Source organism: Dermochelys coriacea, chromosome 5 (genome assembly GCF_009764565.3).
Source record: "Dermochelys coriacea isolate rDerCor1 chromosome 5, rDerCor1.pri.v4, whole genome shotgun sequence".
Taxonomy (NCBI): Eukaryota; Metazoa; Chordata; order Testudines; family Dermochelyidae; genus Dermochelys; species Dermochelys coriacea.
The window spans coordinates 9,613,896-9,636,374 of record NC_050072.1 but is presented as its reverse complement, the minus strand read 5'-3'; the positions used below and the strand labels follow the sequence as shown (position 1 = coordinate 9,636,374).

At 42.1% G+C, this 22,479-nt stretch overlaps 1 long non-coding RNA gene across 1 annotated transcript; it reads left to right on the top strand.

The window, feature by feature from the left end:
* Positions 1-348: 348 nt before the first annotated feature.
* Positions 349-1,038, top strand: LOC122460460. The gene is made up of 2 exons (XR_006281771.1): positions 349-431; positions 976-1,038. It is a non-coding gene; the product is annotated as an uncharacterized LOC122460460 (long non-coding RNA).
* The last annotated feature ends 21,441 nt before the right edge of the window (positions 1,039-22,479 follow it).

The following is a 22,479-nucleotide window of genomic DNA, read 5'->3' as shown; positions in this document are numbered from 1 at the left end:
ATGATACAACTCAAATGGAGGTATCTACTTAGTAATTTTTTAGAATGTGTTTATAATCTCCTGGTGAGATCAGATCATCTCTTGGCATTTCAGTGTGAATGACGTTTTCAGGCTAAGATTTGATCATTTAGAATGTATGCCCTACTTAGATATTATCCCAATGGTTTTTGGTTTATATTTTGCTTTAAACATTAAAAAAAATGTCTACAACTAAAAATTGTCTTACAAACATGATCATATGCTAGACCAGCTGGCAGCTATATGGATAACAAGATCAGTTGTGTATTTCAATCACAGTCAGACAAAAAGACTATCAAAACAAGAGAAAGACCCTTTTGGTACCTTTTTTTTTTTTTTCCACCGGGTGCATCCGATGGGGTGGGCTGTGGCTCACGAGGGCTTGTGCTCTAGTGGATTTGTTGGTCTCTGGGGTGCCACAGGTACTCCTTTTCTTTCTCCTTACAGTGTGTATGATAAACCCATTGTTTCATGTTCTCTGTGTGTGTGTATATAAATCTCTACTCTGTTTTTTCCACCAAATGCATCCGATGAAGTGAGCTGTAGCTCACGAAAGCTTATGCTCTAATGGATTTGTTGGTCTCTGGGGTGCCACGGGTGCTCCTTTTCTTTTTGGGAATGCGGACTGGCACGGCTGCTGCTCTGAAACCTATTTCCCCATGGTATTTCTCCCTCCCACCCCACCCCCCACTGTTCCTCTGATATTCTTGTTAACTGCTGGAATTAGCCTACCTGCTTGTCACCATGAAAGGTTTTCCTCCTTCCCCCCCCCTGCTGTTGGTGATGGCTTATCTTAAGTGATCACTCTCCTTACAGTGTGTATGATAAACCCATTGTTTCATGTTCTCTGTGTGTGTGTATATAAATCTCTCCTCTGTTTTTTCCACCAAATGCATCCGATGAAGTGAGCTGTAGCTCACGAAAGCTTATGCTCTAATAAATTTGTTAGTCTCTAAGGTGCCACAAGTACTCCTTTTCTTTTTGCGAATACAGACTAACACGGCTGCTACTCTGAAACTTTTGGTACCTTGTGTGTCAAGTTGTAGCTTAAAGGGTTTTCATTTCTTAACAGCTGAATTTTTAAAATCTCTTGTAAGAAAGGAATTGACAGATCTCCACCTACAGCGTGTGTAGCAGGTGCTACTAGATAAGATCTGTACTAGGAGTTGTACAGTGGCTGAAGAGGAAGTCCTGATTCTACAAAGCACTTGCTTAACCCTGGGCACTTACTTAGTTCCCATTGTTGCCAATGAAATTGACAAATAGAACAAACTTTACATGACTGTTGGTTGCATCACTTAGTATGCACTGTTGGAAGGAGCTCAGATACTGTGGTAAGGAAAGTGTTATAATAAACAGAATAGAATTGATAAGATATCCTATTCCATTAAATAGGACTTAAGCACATACCTAAGAGCTTTGCTGATTTGGGGCCCAAGATCAGTTAAAGCAGTAATTCAAAAAATTAAGTATGGTTGCTGTGACATTGCACCCCATAAGACTTTATGGAAATATGCTTATGAATGTATATATGACATAACTGGAATATGTTTTATGCTACATATGCCATGTAACATATCTCTATAAAGGTTGTGATCTACTGAATCTATTCCTCCTATTTGTATTCATGTATCATTTTTGTGTTCAAAGTTATGAATATTGACTGTGTACTTGCTTGGTTTCTAAGTAGCCTTAGTAAAGCATTTGGTCAGCTTCTTGAGAAAGGAATGTGCAAGTTAAGTGCCCAATCAAGAAACACTTAATGGACAATGAATCTTGGAAGGCTCCAATCCACATAAAAAGTCTACTTGAGGATGTTCAAGGTAGCATGTGAACCATGGCTGTTACCTGTAAGTTCTGAGTCATGCATGGATATGTGACTTGCCTATGTGACTCCCAAACTCCATCTTGTACCTGGGATTCTACACAGGGGAGGGAAGGGTGTCCACCCACAAGAGAAAGTCTATTTAAACTCCTGGGAGACTCCTCCATTTTGGCTTCAGCTGGCTCAAGAGATATCCTTTGGGAGTGGAGAGGCTACCTGAAAGAAACTTGAACAAAGGACAGTAACCACAGGCGGTGTAAGTGATTACTAGATCCAGACTAGAAGGAGGCTAGTCTGTAAAAGGAAGCTTACTGGAACACCTCTGAGGGTGAGATTTTATCTGTATTCAGGTTTCAGAGTAGCAGCCGTGTTAGTCTGTATTCACAAAAATGAAAAGGAGTACTTGTGACACCTTAGAGACTAACAAATTTATTTGAGCTTAAGCTTTCGTGAGCTACATCCGATGAAGTGAGCTATAGCTCATGAAAGCTTATGCTCAAATAAATTTGTTAGTCTCTAAGGTGCCACAAGTACTCCTTTTCTTTTTTATCTGTATTCAGTTTTCTTACTGTATTATGAATAGACTTGCATGTTTTATTTTATTTTGCTTGGTAATTCTCTTTGTTCTGTCTGTTACTACTTGGAACCACTTACATCCTACTTTTCATATTTAATAAAATCACTTTTTACTTATTATTTATCCCAGAGTATGTATTAATACCTGGGGGGGGGAGGCAGCTGTGCATCTCTCTCTATCAGTGTTATAGAGGGTGAACAATCTATGAGTTTACCCTTTATAAGCTTTATACAGGGTAAAATGGATTTATTTGGGGTTTGGACCCCATTGGGAGTTGGGCATCTGAGTGTCAGAGACAGGAACACTTCTTAAGCTGCTTTCAGTTAAGCCTGCAGTTTGTGAGACGTGGTTCAGACCTGGGTCTGTGTTTGTGGCCAGCAAGCGTGTCTGGCACCACCAGGCAGGGTTCTGGAGTCCAAAGCTGGCAGGGAAAGAAGGGGCAGAAGTAGTCTTGGCACATCAATTGGCAGTTCCCAAGGGGGTTTGTGTGATCCAACCCGTCACAGTTTCATCTTCTTGATCCACTTATGTTGGTCACACTAAACGAGCATAGGGGTTGCCATAACTAGCCATAACTGTTGCCATAACTAGCATGTTAGTCACAGGGAGAGTGGCTGGGGGTGGTCTGAGGGCAGGGATGCAGTTGATATGGGAGAGGGTAAAGGAAGTGGACTGAGGGCACAGTGAGAAAAAGTACATAACTTAAATTGTATGGCAAAACAAGGGCCAATGTTGCAACAGGAGAGAGAGAGAGACTGAAGCGGCACATTTGGGAAATACACAAAGGGAGCCAAATGTAGGGGTATATATTGGGGTTGGGGGACAGAGAGGAAGACTCAAAAAGGGGCAGAGGGAATATGTGGAAAGGGAAAACAGAAAAATCAGCCAAAGTTATGGGACACCTAGGGAAAGTGGGTGGAAAACACAGAAAGGTAAGTTTTTCCCATGGGATAACTAATGTTTTACCCATCTTGTTGTACAATCCTGGCAGAGACAAGGCACTGTAGTTTTATCATTACGTAGGCTAGGCAAGGGCAACCATGGGCAGGGGGATAATGCTGGCCTTGCCTAGCTATCTCACCGTAAAAACTTCTATGCCTTATCTCCTCTAGGATTTTTTTTTTACACATTCGTTATCCTTCTGTAGAAAAATCCTCCTTTCTTTGCAATGAAGACACAGCCTTTGTGAGGAAAGTCTCTGAGTGAAAGAGCAACCCCATAATGAGAGAGTGGAGAGAAAGCAAAAAAAGGAAAATGGTAACTGCAAAAAGGGAATTCCAAAGCAGCAAGCATTGTTATTGTTCCATGCAGCACTGTGACTGATGGAGTCAGTTTGGAAAAAGAAAAATGACGTGCAGTTTCCATAGCCCCAAACTCCTCATCCTTTGCTCTGACCATTAGACCATGCTACTTCTTGGATTTTTCCATACAGAGCCTGATGCTGTTCCCATTACAAAGTTTTGCCATTCACTTTCAGTGGTAGACAACACAATGTATAAAGCAGGCTTCATTCTCTGCCCACTGTCACAGGAGTAAGTCAGGAATTGAGGGAAGTAACTGGTGTAAAACAGATGTCAATAAAAGGATTAAAATACAGGCAAACAAGAAGTCCTGTAGGGAGTAGGGATAGGGGCCAGAGTGACCTAGACAAATTGGAGGATTGGGCTAAAAGAAATCTGAAGAGGTTCAACAAGGACAAGTGCAGAGTCCTGCTCTTAGGATTGAAGAATCCCATGCACCGCTCCAGGCTGGGGACCAACTGGCTAAGCAGCAGTTCTGCAGAAAAGGACCTGGGGATTACAGTGGATGAGAAGCTGGATATGAGTCAATAGTATGCCCTTGTTGCCAACAAGGCTAACGGCATATTGGGCTGCATTAGTAGAAGCATTGCCAGCAGATCGAAGGAAGTGATTATACTCCTCTATTAGGCTCTGGTGAGGCCACATCTGGAGTATTGCATCCAGTTTTGGGCTCCACCACTACAGAAATGATGTGGACAAATTGGAGAGAGAGTCCAGAGGAGGGCATCAAAAATTATTAGGGGGCTGGGGCACATAATTTATGAGGAGAGGCTGAGGGAACTGGGCTTATTTAGTCTGCAGAAAAGAAGAGTGAGCAGGGATTTGATAGCAGCCTTCAGCTACCTGAAAGGGGGTTCCAAAGAGGATGGATCTAGACTGTTCTCAGTGGTAGCAGATGACAGAACAAGGAGCAATGGTCTCAAGTTGCAATTGGGGAGGTTTAGGTTGGATATTAGGAAAAACATTTTCACTAGGACCGTGGTGAAGCACTGGAATGGGTTACCTCAGGAAGTGGTGAAATCTCCATCCTTAAAAACATCTAAGTTTATGTTTAAGCTTGACAAAGCGTTGGCTGGGATGATTTAGTTGGGGTTGGTCCTGCTTTGAGAAGGGGGTTGGACTAGATGACATGCTGAGGTCTCTTCCAACCCTAATCTTTTTCTATGATTCTATTCTATGAACGGAAGAATGAAGCATTAGTTAGGTTGCAGTTCAGGAGGGCTGGAGCAGTTCATTCCCCTGCTTCTTCACAGGCTTCTTGTGTGACCTTGGGCAAAACACTTTGTCTTTGTGTGCCTCAGCTCCCTGTCTGTAAAATGGGGATAATGGCACTTCCCTACCTCCCAGGGTGTTGGGAGGATAAATCCATTAAAGACTGTGAGGTGCCCAGATACTACAGGAATGGGGGCCACAGAAGAGAAAAAAATTACAATAAGTTTTTCAGAACATTTTCCCCTGAAAATTTCTTTCAAGATCATTCACCACACCTCATTTGAGGCTGCCATTGGACATGATAAAACTGCTTTTAAACACAACCATGTTTCACTCTCCAAATTAGGTCAACATCAAAATAAGTAAAATACAGACATTCCCAGGACCCATTTATTTCTCAAAGACTCAGTCCAATAACTTAAGAAATTGCCTTGTGTTACCAAGAGAGCTAATGGATCCTCTCTTGCTCTTTGTACGTGTGCTTCTTGTGTCTGCCTTGTCCATTTTCTCTTCCCTTCTGACTATCATCAGTGCTGCAGCAGCCCATAAAACAAAGATAAGTCCCAGCTCCCAGAGAGCTTTTCCTTGCCAATGAGAAATCAAAAATGACAGTCAGAGGCTATGCCATGAAATCTGCAGCCAACTTTAAAAAGTATTAGTCAGACCATTTTGGCCTTTCTGCCATCTAATACTCCAGGATGCCTTGAATTTCCCCTCATTGGGCTTGGGGACACACACACACACACACAAAGTAGCAGTTTTTCTACCTGGAAAATGCATCATTAAAAGTCTCTTTTGAGGTTATGGTATTAGAGTCATGTCCTGCCTAGGAAGACAAACTATTTCATATGTGCTCAATGAAAAGTTCATGTGAAATGCTCACAATGAAACTCTGCTGCTTCTGGAGTTTCCTTCTGTAAACTGATGTCCAGACTCGCAAGCCATGACAAGAATATGAAAGTCTCATCTACAGGTCACTTCAGACCCTTTCTCTCAGTGCTTGTTTTATTTCCGAAGACCAAACTCAAAACCAGAACTAAACGAGTCATGCTTCTGGGCAAAGACTTACCTAAGGCCTTTCCAGCTTTGGCTGGCTTGAAGGAAAGAAGACACCATCTCCTCTTTGATGGCCTCCTTTGCACCAGCTGCTTCTTCCCTTTTATAACAACTACTCCCAAATCAGTCATATGATAAGGAGTTACAAGCATACTGCTTACATGTGGAATGCATTTATACCTGGTCACATCTTACAATTTTAACCTCAGACCAAACTGCAGGTTCTGAGTCAATGTTCTCAGAAGTCAAGGGAAGGACTCCATTGTCTTCAATGGCCATTTGTTCAGGCCATTATTGAAGAGTCTGTTAAAGTATTTAAACTTCAGAGTGAACTAGGACTGATATGGTTTAGCATCAAACTGCGTGGTATTCATGGTGTCACATGACATAATACAACACTGACCATTTTGACTGAGATTTTAAGATTGATCTAGCATTCATAACCAAACTCTCTACTTAAACAAAATTTAGCTGTGCCATACAGTTTAAGATTGTCATGTCTCTTGTAAAAAGAGTGCCACAATAATCTATAGAGTTAGTCCATAGAGCTAATGTAAGTATTACAAAACACATGTGGATCCTCAATAAGTTTGAGTCCAGCACCATCCACACATAACACAGACCTCTACTACTTGAGGTAGAGAACTAAATTAGTAAGAGTCAGCTCTCCTCTGGATAAGCTGCTAGAAAGGGACACGTAACTTACAAGTACATTAACTAAACATATTGTTTTCGACAATTACTTTGAAATACTTGTATTTTTGTAGGGACTGTAAAAGCTAAAGTGCATTTCTATTTTCCTGACTTATGCAGCAATGGTCTTGTAAAAACCATAATGACTTCTTAATGTTGGCTTCCTATTTCACCCAACTTCAGTTATTTAAGGATTAATACATAACTCACAGTGCTGGCTCTGTATCCAACATTATGTTCACATATCACTGAGGACTGGCCCAAACTCAGAGCCCATTCTGAACATCCTGGATGTTTTGAATCAGTTTCATAATGGACACAATTTTTATACTGGGCCAAAGTGAATTCTGGAATCTGAATGTGACTGATCCCAGGACCCCTGAATCTAAATGTATTCACCACTACTGGTTGAGGTGAAAGACAAGGGTCTATTAGTTGGCTGCAGTAGCAGGCACTTAAAATTCTATGTGATCCATTAACACAGGGGTGCGGAGGGTCCACATTGTGTTAATATGGATTACATAAATACTCCTGAACTCTGAGGAAGCTTGTGTCTAAAACTGACTTAAAATGGCTTCTCTGAGTTTGCCCAGAAATTACACTGATAGGACAACCAGGGGAATAAGTAATGTGTCCAAAATGATTGATTGGCACTTATGCTTTGTTCATTCCTCCCAAAGGGAAAATAAGTACACACAGATATATGAAAGTGAAAACTAGAAAAATCAGAACATTGACAGACACTCAGCTGGCGATCTGGAGGCTGTCATAGCCAAGAATGCAGTCTTAGGTTGGATTAACTTCCTGGTTTAAATTAAATAGCTGTCATGGAGGCACACATTTTGACTGTCATGAATCAGACAGAGATAATCATCAGGAGTTTTCAACATTTATCCATGACTGGGTCTCCGCACGCCTCCTTATGATGGGTGGCACAAGAAACAACAACAGAAGTGTCTTCTGTCTTATCCAGGAACAGAACCTAAATGTAGAGTTGTACTTTTACAATACACTGGACTCTCGCTAGAACGTGGGATTTGGGATCCATGCGTGGTACCGCGTTAACATGGGGACCATGTTAAAATGAATTTCAATTAAAGTAATTAAATTTGGGATCCATGGCTGTGACCGCGTAATATGTGAATTCGCGCTATATAGACACACGTTCTAATCAGGGTCTGGTGTATATCGGGGAAAATCCTGGACTTACTGAAGTCAGGGGAAGTATTGCCACACCCATTATGTCTAATGAAGGTCTCCATCTTTCTGTATGTTTTCTTTTACCTAGAAAGATATGGTTAGGAAATGGATAGTTTTGAGGGGAAAAAAGACTTTCACTCATGGGCTCCAGTGAAAATCTAGCCGAAACATGCCCCAAGGCAACATGTGGCCTCTCAAAACCTGTGGCAGGACTTAAAAGAAATATTCAGAACTGTTGTTGACATTTCCATGCACCAGCAGTTGCCAAATACTGATAAAAAGAAGAGACCATTAGACCCCATCCAGAACCTTCCCCCATTCTTCAAACTGAACCCAAATGTCTGGAAGTTTATGGAAAGTTCTAATGTCCTGGGAAATTCAGTTAAGGATACTTCCACCCAACACCAGCTCTCTCTCTAAGGGAGTTGTGGATTGGTCAGTGGGAATATGTGTGGCCTAAACAGATAGAAAAGCATATGCCAGGGAGCCAGCACCCTTATTATTCTATTTGCTGTAGACTCACTGTGTGAATTTGAGGAAGGGAGTGAACCTCTATATGCCTTAATGTATGTATTTTTAAATTGGTATATTTATATTTATCTACTTAAATGGTTGAGAGGGTTAATTAATGGGACAGTTTCTAACTATCTCAGGTATTTATATGCCCCACTCCATAACCATAATACAGGAGCACCTCACAGTCTTTTACCATATTTTATCCTCACAACACCCCTGTAAGGTACCAATATACTGTTATCCCCATTTTACAAAGGTAGAAGCAAGGTACAAAGAGGGTAAGTGAATGGCCCGAGATCACACAAAAAATCTGGAATGGGATAAAGAATTGAATCTCTCTCCCAAGTCAGCACGCTAGTTACTGTGCCATCCTTCCTCTCATCTGGGGTGAGTGAGAATACTTCTACTGAAGTCCATGGAGTGACAGAGATTTACCCCAGCTGAGGGATCTAGCCCCATGTGTCTACAGTACTTTGAGATCCAAGTGCAAGTGGAGTGCAAGAAATTGTTACTCTGACATTTAAAGCCAACATTTTTTCTAAAATAAAATTGAACAAAATGTTATCTCTCTATTGCCGAGACTGTCTGAAAATGAAAAGCATTGATTATTTTATCATTTTTTTCCTGGCAGATAAGAAGAATCTGGGCAGACAATAATTCAAAGTATTAGTGTTTTTGTGAAGCAATTTATTGCACTTCTGACAATGAGATACTTAGAGATTTGCAGAGATTTGTTGGGGGGTTATTGGAACCACCCTGGGGAGTCAGTGCAGCAACTTGTTCTTTATGTAGGAAAGTCCCGCACAGCAATAGTCATAAAGCATTGTACTGGACAATGAGTGTGTGCAGGAAGGAATGCTGTATATAACCAGAACTGCTGCTCACAATCTGGCAGAGTTGGGGGAAGGGATAAGTACAGGAAGCATCAGCAATGTTTAGGGGTTCGAGTACAGAGCAGTAAGACTTTGGGGTTATATTCCAACCTCCATCATTGACTGGGTGGGGGCGTCTGGACAATTCACTGAGCTGTGTGTCCCAGCTCACTCCTCTGTACGGACTACAGAATTGCACCTGGATGAACGGAGTCTCATTTCCTGACTGGAACCCTGCAGTGTTACCCTGTTACAAATAGGATATGGGAATGGGAACCAATAAAAAAAAAAGCATTGGAACCATGACGAACAAGCAGTATAAGAGACAAATACTGCCAGAGAATCTGGACTGTTTTTTTTTTAATAAATGAATGCATTATAGAATGAGTGGATGAAGAAAATTAATCCAAACTCACATGACTATGAACACTCATGTGGACTGAAAATTGCCTGAGCGACTAAAAGGCCAGAAATAAACAGTTTTGTATCAAGTTGAGGGGAAGTGTGCAAGGTGTGAGTTTATTTAACATGTCATTAATGATTTTGAAGAAGGTGTAAACATCACATGAATGATTTTTTTTCAGGGGATGGTAAATTGTGACATATTCAGAATACCAGTGAGGAGACAGAAAAAATAAGGGATGGAGAAAGATTAAATATATGCAGAAAAGAACAACAGGGAGTCATCTTGCAAAAATGCAGGGTGATATTGCTAGGGAAAAATAATCCAAGCCATTCAGTGGGAGGGAGAAATCTATAAGGATTCTTAGCAGTGACAGTGGACAGCAAATTAGACCTATGCTTGCCACGTTGTATGGCAGCAACAAAAGGCCAACGTGATGTTAGGCGGCTGTGATGGGGCAGTCTACTCACTGCGAGGATGGAGCTTCCTCCTAGATGTTCTGGGGATTAGCTTCATGAAGTCAAGACTCCTTTCTGCAATTGCATGCCATCTCTCCACCTCTCTCTCTGTCTGCTGCCCCTCTCTAGAGCCAGAAGCTATTGCTGCCCCTTTGTGACTCAGCCCTCCAGCCAGCTCACTATATGCATTTTCCATTCCAGGGGTATCAAAGTCTTTACTCAACAGTCTTAGGCAGTCTTCTCATTCACTGCCTCATTACCACTTCCTCATTCTTAGGAAGTCTTCCCACTCACTGCCCCATGGTTCCATGCCCTCAGTGGCTGGCAAAGGAACCCAGCTCATCCTCCACTCCAGGTTCTGGCTCAGGGACCCTCTAATCAGCAGCCAAGGTCTGTCCCCTTTTAGACTTTACTGCCTTTCCCTGAGCCCTTTTCTTGCCATCTATTGCGAAACTCTTAATTCCCTCCTCCCCTGGAGTAACTGCAGGCAACCTATCTCTGCAGAATCCAAACGAGCCTCCCTTCTCCCAGGGAGTGACTGTAGTCTTTCCCAGCAGTCTCCTCTGCTGCCAATTTCCTGTCTTTCTAAATTCAGCCCAGCTTGCTCCTCCTCAGCTGGGCTCCCTCACTCAGTCAGAGGATTACTATGTCTACACTACCGCGGTAAGTCGACCTACATGAATAAAGTAGCTGGAGTCGATGTACCTTAGGTCGAGTTACCATGGGGTCTACACCGTGGGGGGTTGACGGGAGAAAATCTTCCGTCGACTTACCTTACTCTTCTCATCAGGGGGTAGAGCACAGGGATTGACTGGAGAGTGATCTGCAGTCAATTTGGTGGGTTTTTACTAGACTCATGAAATCGACTGCTGGTGGATCAATCTCAGAGCCTTGATCCCTGCCATAGTATAGACCTGTCCTTAGCCACCTGATTCCCCTCAGCTGTTGCCTGTTGAGTTAATTAGGCTCTTTCTCAATCTACATTAACCCTTTCCGAGCAGGTGTGGGATGAACATCCCATCACAGTGGCATACACAGAGAGCTCATGCCCTGGAGCTAATAATAGCTCTCTGTAGGCAGCTCTGGTGTCCTACCCCTGAAATATTGTGCTCATTTCTGGACACCACATTACATGAAAGATACCGATTTAAGAGTAACAAAAATGATTAAAGAATGATTTACAAGGAAAGACTGATGCTAAATCCATTCAGCTGGGAAAAAAATGACTATGAGGGTGAAATTGTGAGAAAGAGCATGAGAACAGTCTGCAAATATCCCCAAAGGGTTTAACCATTACGGAGGAAGAGGAACAATTTAAAATGGAACAAATGGTTAAGCTTAGGAGTAATGGGGTGAAATTTAGAAAGGGAAAGTTGAGGCTGAATGTAGGACCGTAGGATTTGGCAGAATAGATCAGATTCATCCAAGTCTAGTATCATGTCTCTGAAAATGGCCAGCACCAAATGTGCCAGCCCTGCAATGGGCAGGTGTGTTCCCATTTATTAAAAGTCACTAACAATGAGATCTAATAGATTGTGAATGTTCTCCAAAAGGAAACAGTGGAAGCTTCCTCATTTGGGACACTCAAACCTAGATTGGACAGTGCATCAGGTCACTGTATTATCTGTGCAACAATGAGTTTGTACCACACCCATTGCTTTAGTATCTGAACACTTACATTATATGGAACAAGCCTTCATAGAATCATAGAATATTAGGGTTGGAAGGGACCTCAGGAGCTCATCTAGTCCAACCTCCTGCTCAAAGCAGGACCAACACCAGCTAAATCATCCCAGCCAACACTTTGTCAAGCTTGACCTTAAAAACTTCTAAGGAAGGAGATTCCACCACCTCCCTAGGTAATGCATTCCAGTGCTTCACCACCCTCCTAGTGAAAAAGTTTTTCCTAATATCCAACCAAACCTCCCCCATTGCAACTTGAGACCATTACTCCTTGTTCTGTCCATCTGCTACCACTGAGAACAGCCTAGCTCCACCCTCTTTGGAACCCCTTTCAGATAGTTGAAAGCAGCTATCAACTCTCCCTCATTCTTCTCTTCTGCAGACTAAACAATCCCAGTTCCCTCAGCCTCTCCTCATAAGTCGTATGTTCAAGTCCCCTAATCATTTTTGTTGCCCTCCTCTGGATGCGTTCCAATTTTTCCACATCCTTCTTGTAGTGTGGGGCCCAAAACTGGACACATTATTCCAGATGAGGTCTCACCAATGTTGAATAGAGGGGAATGATCCCATCCCTCGATCTGCTGGCAATACCCCTACTTACACAGCCCAAAATGCTGTTAGCCTTCTTGGCAACAAGGGCACACTGTTGACTCATATCCAGCTTCTTGTCAACGGTAACCCTTAGGTCCTTTTCTGCAGAACTGCCGCCGAGCCATTCGGTCCTAGTCTGTAGCGGTGTATGGGATTCTTCTGTCCTAAGTGCAGATGACTCTGCACTTGTCCTTGTTGAACCTCTTGACCAACCTTGACCAACTATGTGTCACCTTCCCTATCCCTAAGGTCTATAATACTCTGATTTATACACCTATCCAAGACTTTCATTCTTGCTATGTGTATCGTTCATCCTAGTTATCCATTTATGCCCTATCCCTCTGGACTTTGTTTCTCCCTCTTTTTTGAATATTTGGGGTTATTTTGATCTTTGGCAGAGACTCCTTCTTCTTAGCATATGAATAACATGCCTCAGGTGGCATGGGACCAGGATTCATCACCCAATTTGGTCTGCTGGTTGGATCATTCGCTTCCCTAGCTTGGGCCAGGTGCTGACAGGGGAGTGCAATGTGAATGCTGATCCATGTCCCCTGGCAGAGACTAATGGATCCTAAATACTTATAAAGTCATTAGTTAAAATAACACAACTGATAAGTGCTCCGATGCTTTGAAATGCATTGTACTCAGTCTTACTCCTTCCTGGGTGTTCCTGAGAAAGTTACAGCCAGTAGGCAAAGTCACAGCTCCACAGAAGCAGGAATTGGAGTTGGTCCCCAAACACAACATCCCCAACAATAAGACTGGTCAAATTCAAGAGCCCGATCCTTCTGCCAATGGCTTCCCTGGGAACAGGATTGGGTTTACTTTACCGCCTCATCAAACAGATCCAAAACTCACTGACGTCAGTAGAAGGACTTCCACTAGCTTCGATAATGGATTTTGGATCAGTCCCCAAGTGGTATGAAAAAAAAAAAGCCCTGGGTTCTGAAGTTGTGTAGCTGTTGTGTTTCTAGGCATTGGTAGCTCCTGTTTGATCTAAACCTTATCTTAAAACCACAAAACCTCTACCCTACAGACAGTTTTCTTCCTCTCACACTGCCAGTGTTACTAATCTAACTACATTCTCAATACTAGCCTGAAACTCACTTGTCTCAACTGTTTTTTCTCTCTCTTACCTACTAGTCTAAAATTACTTTTCTGTCTGGACTGATTTATTTCCCCCTTTTAGCTCAGGTACTTATCTTCCTTTCTGCTTCTGGGCTGGCACTTTTTCTTCTTGTCTGCTCCTTTCAAGTGTTTTGCAGACTTTCTGCATGAATCCTTACTTCTCCCCTCCAGATTCTTTCTTCATTTCGGCTCAGACAGCTCAATTCCCTCCCACTCTTCAGTACTCCAGGACCCTGAATGCAGCATTCTCCCATCATCCACCAGGCACAAGGATAGAGCTGCCTCTCCAGCTGTTCTTCTGATCCTCCATAAGTTAGAGAAGCAGCTGTTCCCAGTAGGCAAAGCTGTTAGGGCTTTATGCATCTTCACCTCAAACATAGGTCATAGAGTGAATCTTGAGGAGAAATTTCCCAATGGTGAAGAAAGCTTGGCTGCTGAAGAATCTTCTAAGGGGAGTCTTGGAAGCTCCTTTTACTGAGGTATTCAAAACTAAGTTGGAAAAGCATTCAGAAATAAACTGTAGGGCACAAGCCTGCCCTTGAAGGGCTGTGTGGATTTACGGAATAGTCTAAATGATATAGTCTATTTCTAACTTCCAGACAAAATCCCAAATGAACTGGTGCAGGGAAAACCTAGGAATAACTAAGTCTTAACATATACCTTCCACCTGCATTGTAAATAGGGTATTGTTGTTCACTGACACCTAGGACTGCATGTTTTTTGCCATTCGGCATAGCATATCCATTTGGAACTTCAGAGTCATACCAGGGACACAACATAGGGCTTCCTGCTTTATTACTATCACTTGAGCTGAAGAATAGTTTTCCCTTACTCAGTAGTATCAGCGCTACCACACACAAGTGAGCAGCTCTTACGATGCACTGTAGAGGCACCAGCTGAGTTCTAACCCAGTTGCTGCTGTGACGTTCCTCATGTGCTACTGTGGCAAATCTGAAATGCAAGTGGGCCACTGAATTGACACCATCATAGGGCCTGATCACATCAGCCACACTATCAGAGGCTCGTTCACCTGCGCATCTACCAATGTGATATATGCCATCATGTGCCAGCAATGCCCCTCGGCCATGTACCTTGGCTAAAGTGGACAGTCTCTGCGTAAAAGGATAAATGGACACAAATCAGACGTCAAGAATTATAACATTCAAAAACCAGTCGGAGAACACTTCAATCTCTCTGGTCACTCGATTACAGACCTAAAAGTGGCAATTCTTCAACAAAAAAAAAACTTCAAAAACAGACTCCAAGGAGAGACTGCGGAATTGGAATTAATTTGCAAACTGGATACAATTAACTTAGGCTTGACTAGAGACTGGGAATGGATGAGTCATTACATTATATGCGTTAGGTCTGCTCGAGCTAGCGTGCTAAGAGTAGCAATGTGGATGTTGCAGCATTGGCATGGGCTAGCTGCCCAAATAAAAACTGTCCTGACCCATTAGGTCCGTACTCAGGCGGATAGTCCATGCCACCACCAGTGCCACAACACCCGCATTGCTAAATAGAATGCACTAACTCTTCTTGAGCTAAGGCATCTGTCTACTCAGGCTGGGAGGCATACTCCAAGCTGCTGTTTAGGCGTACCCAGAGAGTTTAAGTGATTTTTTAAAGGAAAGTCAGTGACAGAGACAGTAACAGAACCCAAGAGTTGCAGGCACCTGCTCTCATCATTAGAAACCTTCTTGTAAAGATAAAAGATTATGTTACGCAGTAGTTAGAAAGGAACTTTCTCTAAAGGTAAGTTGTTCCATAATGGCCCACTGCAGGGTTTCTTGCACCTTCTTTTGAAGCATCTGGTACTGGTGACTGTCAGATACAGAACACTGGACTGGATGGACCAGTGGCCTGATTCAGTATGGCAGTTTTTAATGTTCCTATGAGTGTGCTGAACACTTGGAATGTTTGGGGTGGAGATTTTCCCTATAATGCACACACTCAAAGTAAATGTGTTCTGAATGTACTGAGGAGTCAACAGATGGTATAGCTGCCTTCTGTGTCACCATTTTGTGGCTGCCCAGGAACTGAAGCAAAAGTTTACTTTGTAGAAGAAAGCCACAAGTAATGCTGCTGTCGAATGCTGCTGGCCATGTGATATTACTGTATTTGTCCATGGGCAGAAGTCATTTTCTCCCATGCCTATATTTGATTTCAATTAACAGAAGACAGCTTGCTTAATCTTTCCCAAAAGTTGATATGATGTATACCTGAGTGAACTGGCCAATTCCCCTTATAAATTATGTATAAAATCCACAATGGTAGTCTCCCTTTGGAACTCACAGGAAAATTCAATCTCTCTTTTAGCTTATTTTTTGTCATGGTTCTTGGGATATTCATTCCATATTTTCTGCTCATTTTTATAAATGTCTTATTTATTCAAGCTCTTCATAGAGGAAAGTAATGCCATGCATTGCTGATTTTATTACTTTGGACAGTTTACAATATCTCTTCAGAACCTAACATGCTAATTGATTTTAAAATTTCTATAAATTTGAGCCATGCCTTCAGACCTTACATACTGATGATGGAGAGACTTATTGAAACATCCTTTTCAGTCCTGTTAGAGTTCCTCTACACATATACAGATTCATCTTTTTTAAGTAGAAATGTGGGAAGAATAAACTTCTCACCAGCCAGACATCTGGTTGTCTAGTGACAGTGCTAAGTGTTGTTCTGTAGGGTCCAAGTTTGACACTTGATTTAAGTCAAATGCTCTCATTCTGTTAGAGATAGGGGCATTCATTTAATAGATTCCTAAATTCATACATTCCAAGGCCAGAAGGGACCACTGTCTTCATCTACTCTGACCTCCTGTATATCACAGGCCATAGAACTTCCCCCAAAATAATTCCTAGAGCAGCTCTTTCATCCAATCTTGAGTTAAAAATTGCCAGCAATAGAACCCACCATGATCCTTTGTAAGTTGTTCCAGGGGGTAATCTACCTAAGGCAGTGGTTCTCAAACTTTTTTTTTTCCATGGACCACTTGAAAATTGCTGAGGGTCTCAGCAGACCCCTTAATGATCTTTCAAATGTTGTTTGTATCAATAGCTAAGTATTGTAAAGCCCTTTGGATAAAAGTGCTATATATACATACATATATATATAAAACCTTAATAATAATTATTTTTTTCTGTTCTATAAATAAAAGCACACAACTCATATTTTAATATCAGTAGTCTTACCTTTCTAATGTGATGGATGTGCCTTCTCTCCCCCACTGCAGCAATCCCCGGGCTGGGAAGGAGTGGGGTCTCTCCCTGGCAGCTGCAGCCCTGGAGCTGGGGAAAGTCACCTCTTTCTCTGGCCGCTGCAGCCCTGCATGCCCCAAATTCCCCCCCACCCCATCTTCTCACCCCACTGCTACCTCCCATCTACCTTCTATTCCCCGCCAAGGCCACCACCTCATCTTATGTGTGCATCTTCTCCTGGTTCCAGGCACCTAATTAGTAGAGCCACACCATGTGGCTCCACTAATTAGTGGGTGGCCCTTCTTTCTCTTGTGTGAGGCCACCCAGGTGCGCACCTTAGAGGGAACTTTCCACAGACCACCTGAATGGAGCTCACGGACTACAGTCTGAGGATCTCTGACCTACGGTATTGCCATGCGATACTTGTGTACAATGTCAGCTGCTTTCCCCAACTGGATGGAATGTGTCAGACAAGCTCCAGTTTTCATGAATTTATAATTATTTAGAGGTTGGGTTGAGCAGAGCAACCTTCTGACTAGTAATACACCGTGGTGATTCTCTTACTTCAGATGTCAGTAGCATATACTTGTGGACAGAAAATAGTGCCCACCACTTGAATATAATCCACTGTGGTATCTGTGAATGCCATTATGGATAATTATGGTACTTGCAATCCAAAATTTTGGCTGAGTGCAGGGACGCTGAAACAATTTTTATAGTGAGGGTGCTGAAAGTGGAAACCATGCATTTGGTTATTACTACTTCAAGCCAGGAGGGTGCTGCAGCACCCCTGGCTGAGGGTGTGTAGCACTTCCGGCCCTGTGCTCCTCCCAGACTCCGGTGCCCCTTACCTTGGGATGCTGCCCCAAAGCAATGCCCCCACACTCTGGGTCTCCCCTAAGCCTACCTTGCCTCAGTGACCCACTGCCAGTCCTCATCTAGCCCCTTCCCTTGGGGAAAACTGCAGTCTGAAGTGGCCAATCATCATCAGCAAGGGGGTTTGGGTTTCTAGCCCCAGATGCCTCCCTGCAGTCCTAGTACTGCTCCTGGCTTTTAGCAAGACCTCAGGCTGGGAACTCACTAGGCTAGAGCTCCCCAGCTCTGCCTGCCTTTCCCCAACCCTGCTGTACCTCAGGTACCCTGCTTGCTCTCCCAAGCAGCCTGGTCCTCTCTGATCCTCAGCTTGAGCAAGAGTCTTCTCATTCCCTCAGCCTGCCCTTTTATCAGGGTCAGCTGGATCTGAATTTGGTTTGGCCACACCTGTAGTTGTTTACCCAACCAGCCTCCCCATGGCTGCTTTTACCCCCTTCCTAACCGGAGTGGGGTGACCACCCTGCTACAAGGTGCATGTATACTGAGTAACAGTGTGGTTTGCAGACATAATGGTGAAATTATCTCTCTACTTATTATTAATTATTAGTATTACTATTACAACAGAACTTCCAGGCTCCAGACCCACTGTGTACAGAAAGAGTAAGAGTTGCCCTTTGCCTTGAATTGCTTACAATCTGAATAGACAACACAGACCTACGATATTGGGTTATTATATGCAAGCAGACTGAAGAGTGATGGTTTGCAAACCTTATGGCAGTTCTATTAGGGTGTTGTTTGCTTATTTGTTTTCAGATAATTTTGGGTTGCAGTTTTGTTTATTTTATATTTGATTGTATCTATGTATTGGCTGGATGCAAGGGAGTAGCTAAAAATCAAAACAAAGGGAGAATATCAGCTCCCCCGTCTCATTCCTTTTGTACATGTACAAATTTGAATCCCCATCATTTTTGTTGTTGTTGTTGACCACCAGCCCAAATTGGTGCACCCTTGCAAGGAGACATTCCAGGACTCAACATCTGTCCAGGGCAGCTGAAAAAGTCAGTGAGGAGGTCTGCCTATACTGGACACTCTAGAAACATAGTGGGATGGCTGGGTTTCTCATTTGCATGGCATTACCCCAGAAAGATTTTTTCCAGCTGATACCACAAGTTTAGGCCGAGTTGTGATGCATGCTCTGAATACCAAAATGGGCATTACAAGTGAGAGCGGGGGAACGCAATTCCAATATTCTGCCTCCACACCTTCTCTTTAGGAGTGTTTTCGATTTAATTAAAGCTCTATTTTATCCATGAGCATTGTATTGGCTCTAACATCTTTCGGCCAGTGTTAAGTCATAGAATGGCCTTTTCCCTTTCTTGTTTCATGGATTTGCTTTCTCCATTTGTTCCTTGTTGACCTAGGAAATTGCTGAAAGCTGGGCTTCTCACTGCCCATAAATATCATTGGTCATACTAGATGATTATTGAGTCTTTATGGTGTGGTTTCCTGCCTTTGGAGCCCTTTGAAAATTAAAGCACAGAATTTGAAAGAGCCTTTTTTATTCTGCTTCAGCTACCACCCACAGCACAACTTAAGTGTAACTAATTTGTATTTTTGAGGCATTTCAGTTACGCAGAGCACTGAGTCAGAAATTCTGTGCTAACTTCCCAGCTCTGCAATTGTTTGTATGTTATTTAATCTCTCTCGTGATTGGTTTATCTGCTTGTAAAATGGTTTGGGCAATAGCCACCTCAGCTACCCATTATGAGCCTTAATTCAGATTTGTAAACCTCTCTAATTCCTTGAAATAATCTATATAAATACAGAGTTATGTATTTTTTAGTACTGTGTACTGCCACTCAGGGAGAAACGGGAGTAGTTGAGATTGTGAATCTTGTTCTGTTTATGATGGAAAATGATCAGGCAGGAAGGTCTGCATCATTGCAGCATTGAAGTAGATATACTCTAGTTCAAACAGGAACTATTCAGGAAAGTCCTATGTCCTGTGTTATAAATGTGACCAGGTGCCTGAAAGGGCCGCACTAAGTATGCCAGATTAAGGGCATACTGCAAGAAATATGGCAGGCAAATGCCCAATTATTGGTGGTTTACTCTACAATTAGTCACTAAGCCAGTAATAAAAGTGCTTCTGCAGTACCCCACTGGTTAATCAGAAGGCAAACACAGTCCCCTCTAGGCATTCCAATCCTTGGCTCTAGTGCAGACAACCAAGTCTAATATAGAGATAGCTTATTGAAAACCCATTTCTCCATATGTGAGGTTCTTTCTAATCCCAGAGGACCAGACACATATTACCAGGTTAATATGAATCTCACATCTTACCCAAATATCACGCTGTCAGTCAAACCTTAGTAAACTAACTAGAGATTTATTAATAAAAGAAAAGAGGAGAGTTATAAATGCTTAAGGAATCATATATATACACAAGTGATTGCAAAGTCCTTACATCAGGTTTGTAGCAGCAATGAAATAAACTGCTGGTTTGCAAAAGTCTCTCTGGAATCACCCAAGCAGATTGGGGGTCATCAGTCCCCGTTCAAAGCTTCCTTGTTAGAATCTAGACCAGAGAAATGAAGCAGGAAATGAAGACAAAATGGAGAAGTTTCAGGGGTCTTTTATATCCTCTGTCACATGCATGGAATTTTACTAGCCCAAAGCCAAAGCTTCTGTTTGTGGAAAGTTACTGGCCCAAGAAGCAGTCCAGGGTCACGTGAACATATCACACGTCCTTACATGGTGGCCATTGGCCCCTCACTATCTGAGGCATCTTCAGGAAAAGCTGTCTGGACAGGATGAATTTCTTCAATGGCCCATTATGAGAGCTGAGTGTCCTTGATGGGTCATCAACACAACTGTCTGGCCCTGATGTAAATTATATCGGGTGGGTGGAGGCTCACCCAGGAATACAACACATGTGTAAGATACAAGTACATAGCCAATATTCATTATTTCAGATACAAAGATGATACATGGATTTAAACAGGATAATCACACTTAGCAAATAACTTCTCTTGACACCTTATACGCCATACTTTGTACAAGATTTGTTGTAATTATATAACTATGATAGGAATAATGATACAAATGGTCATCTTTCTTATATACAACATCACAATAAAAAACACAAGAATGGCCATACTGGGTCAGACCAAAGGTCCACCTAGCCAAGTATCCTGTCTTGTGACAGTGGCCAATGCCAGGTGCTTCAAGAGAATGAACAGAATAGGGCAATTATGAAGTGATCCATCCCGTCATCTAGTCCAAGCTGCTGGCAAGTCAGAGGCTTAGCCACCTTGGCTAATAGCCATTGATGAACCTATCCTCCATGAATGAATCCAATTCTTTTTTGAACAAAGTTATGCTTTTGGCCTTCACAACATCCCCGATAAGGAATTCCACAGGTTGACTGTGCATTATGTGGAGAAGTACTTCCTTTTGTTTGTTTTAAACCTGCTGCCTATTAATTCCATTGGGTGACTGCTGGTTCTTGTGTTATGTGAAGGGGTAAATAACACTTTCTCCACACCATTCATGATTTTACAGACCTTTGTCATATCCCCTTTAGTGTCTCTTCTCTAAACTGTACAGTCCGAGTCTTTTTAATATTTGTTCAGATGGAAGATGTTTCATACCCCTAATAATTTTTGTTGCCCTTTAGGTACCTTTTCCAATCTCAGATATATCTTTTTGGAGAGAAGGCAACTAGAAATGCATGCAGTATTCAAGGTGTGTGCATACCATGAATTTATATAGTGGTATTATGATATTTACTGACTTATTATCTATCCCTTTCCTTATGTTTCCTAACATTGTTAGCTTTTTTGACTGCGGCTGCACATTAACTGGATGTTTTCAGAGAACTATCCACAATAACTCCAAGATCTCTTTTTTGAATGGCAACAGCTAATATAGACCCCATAATTTTGTATGTATAGTTGGGATTATATTTTTCCAGTGTGTATTACTTAGCATTTATCAACACTGAATTTCTTCTACCATTTTGTTGTCCAGTCATCCAGTTTTGTGAAATCTTTTTGTGACTCCTTGCAGTCTGCTTTATACTTAACTGTTTTGAGTAATTTTGTATCATTAGCAAACTTTGCCACCTCACTATTTCCCCCCTTTTCCAGATGATTTATGAATATGTTGAACAGCACGGGTCCCAGTACAGATCCTTGGGGGACCCTGCTATTTACCACACTACATTGTGAAAACTGACCATTTATTCCTACCCTTTGTTTTCTATCTTTTAACCAGTTAGTGATCCATGAGAAAAAACTTTCCCTCTTATCCCCTGACTGCTTACTTTGCTTGAGAGCCTTGGTGAGGGACCATGCCAAAGGCTTTCTGAAAGTCCAAGTGCACTATATCCACTGGATCACCCTTGTCCACATGTTTGCTGACTGCCTCAAAGAGTGTTAATAGATTGGTGAGGCATGATTTACCATTACAAAAGTCATGTTGACTCTTCCTCAACATATCATGTTCATGTATGTGTCTCATAATTCCGTTCTTTACTATAGTTGCAATCAATTTCCCTGGTAATGCAGTTAGGTTTACCAGCTGTAATAGCTAGGATTGCCTCAGGAGCCTTTTTTAAAAAAATGGTGTTATATTAGCTACCTTCCAGTCATCTGGTACAGAGGCTGATTTAAGTGATAGGTTACATACCACAGTTAAATATTTCTGCAATTTCATATCTGAGTTCCTTCAGAACTGTTAGATGTATACCATCTGGTTCTCTTGTGACTGTTCCTTTTAATTACACAGGAGGTCAGACACGCTGATCACATCTATCCTTATAATCTGTTAATCTATAAATTTTGTAAAGGTCATCAGATTTTGGATTTATCTAATCTCCTCTGGAAATTCACACTAAATCACCTCAACTGCTTTATCCCCAGAT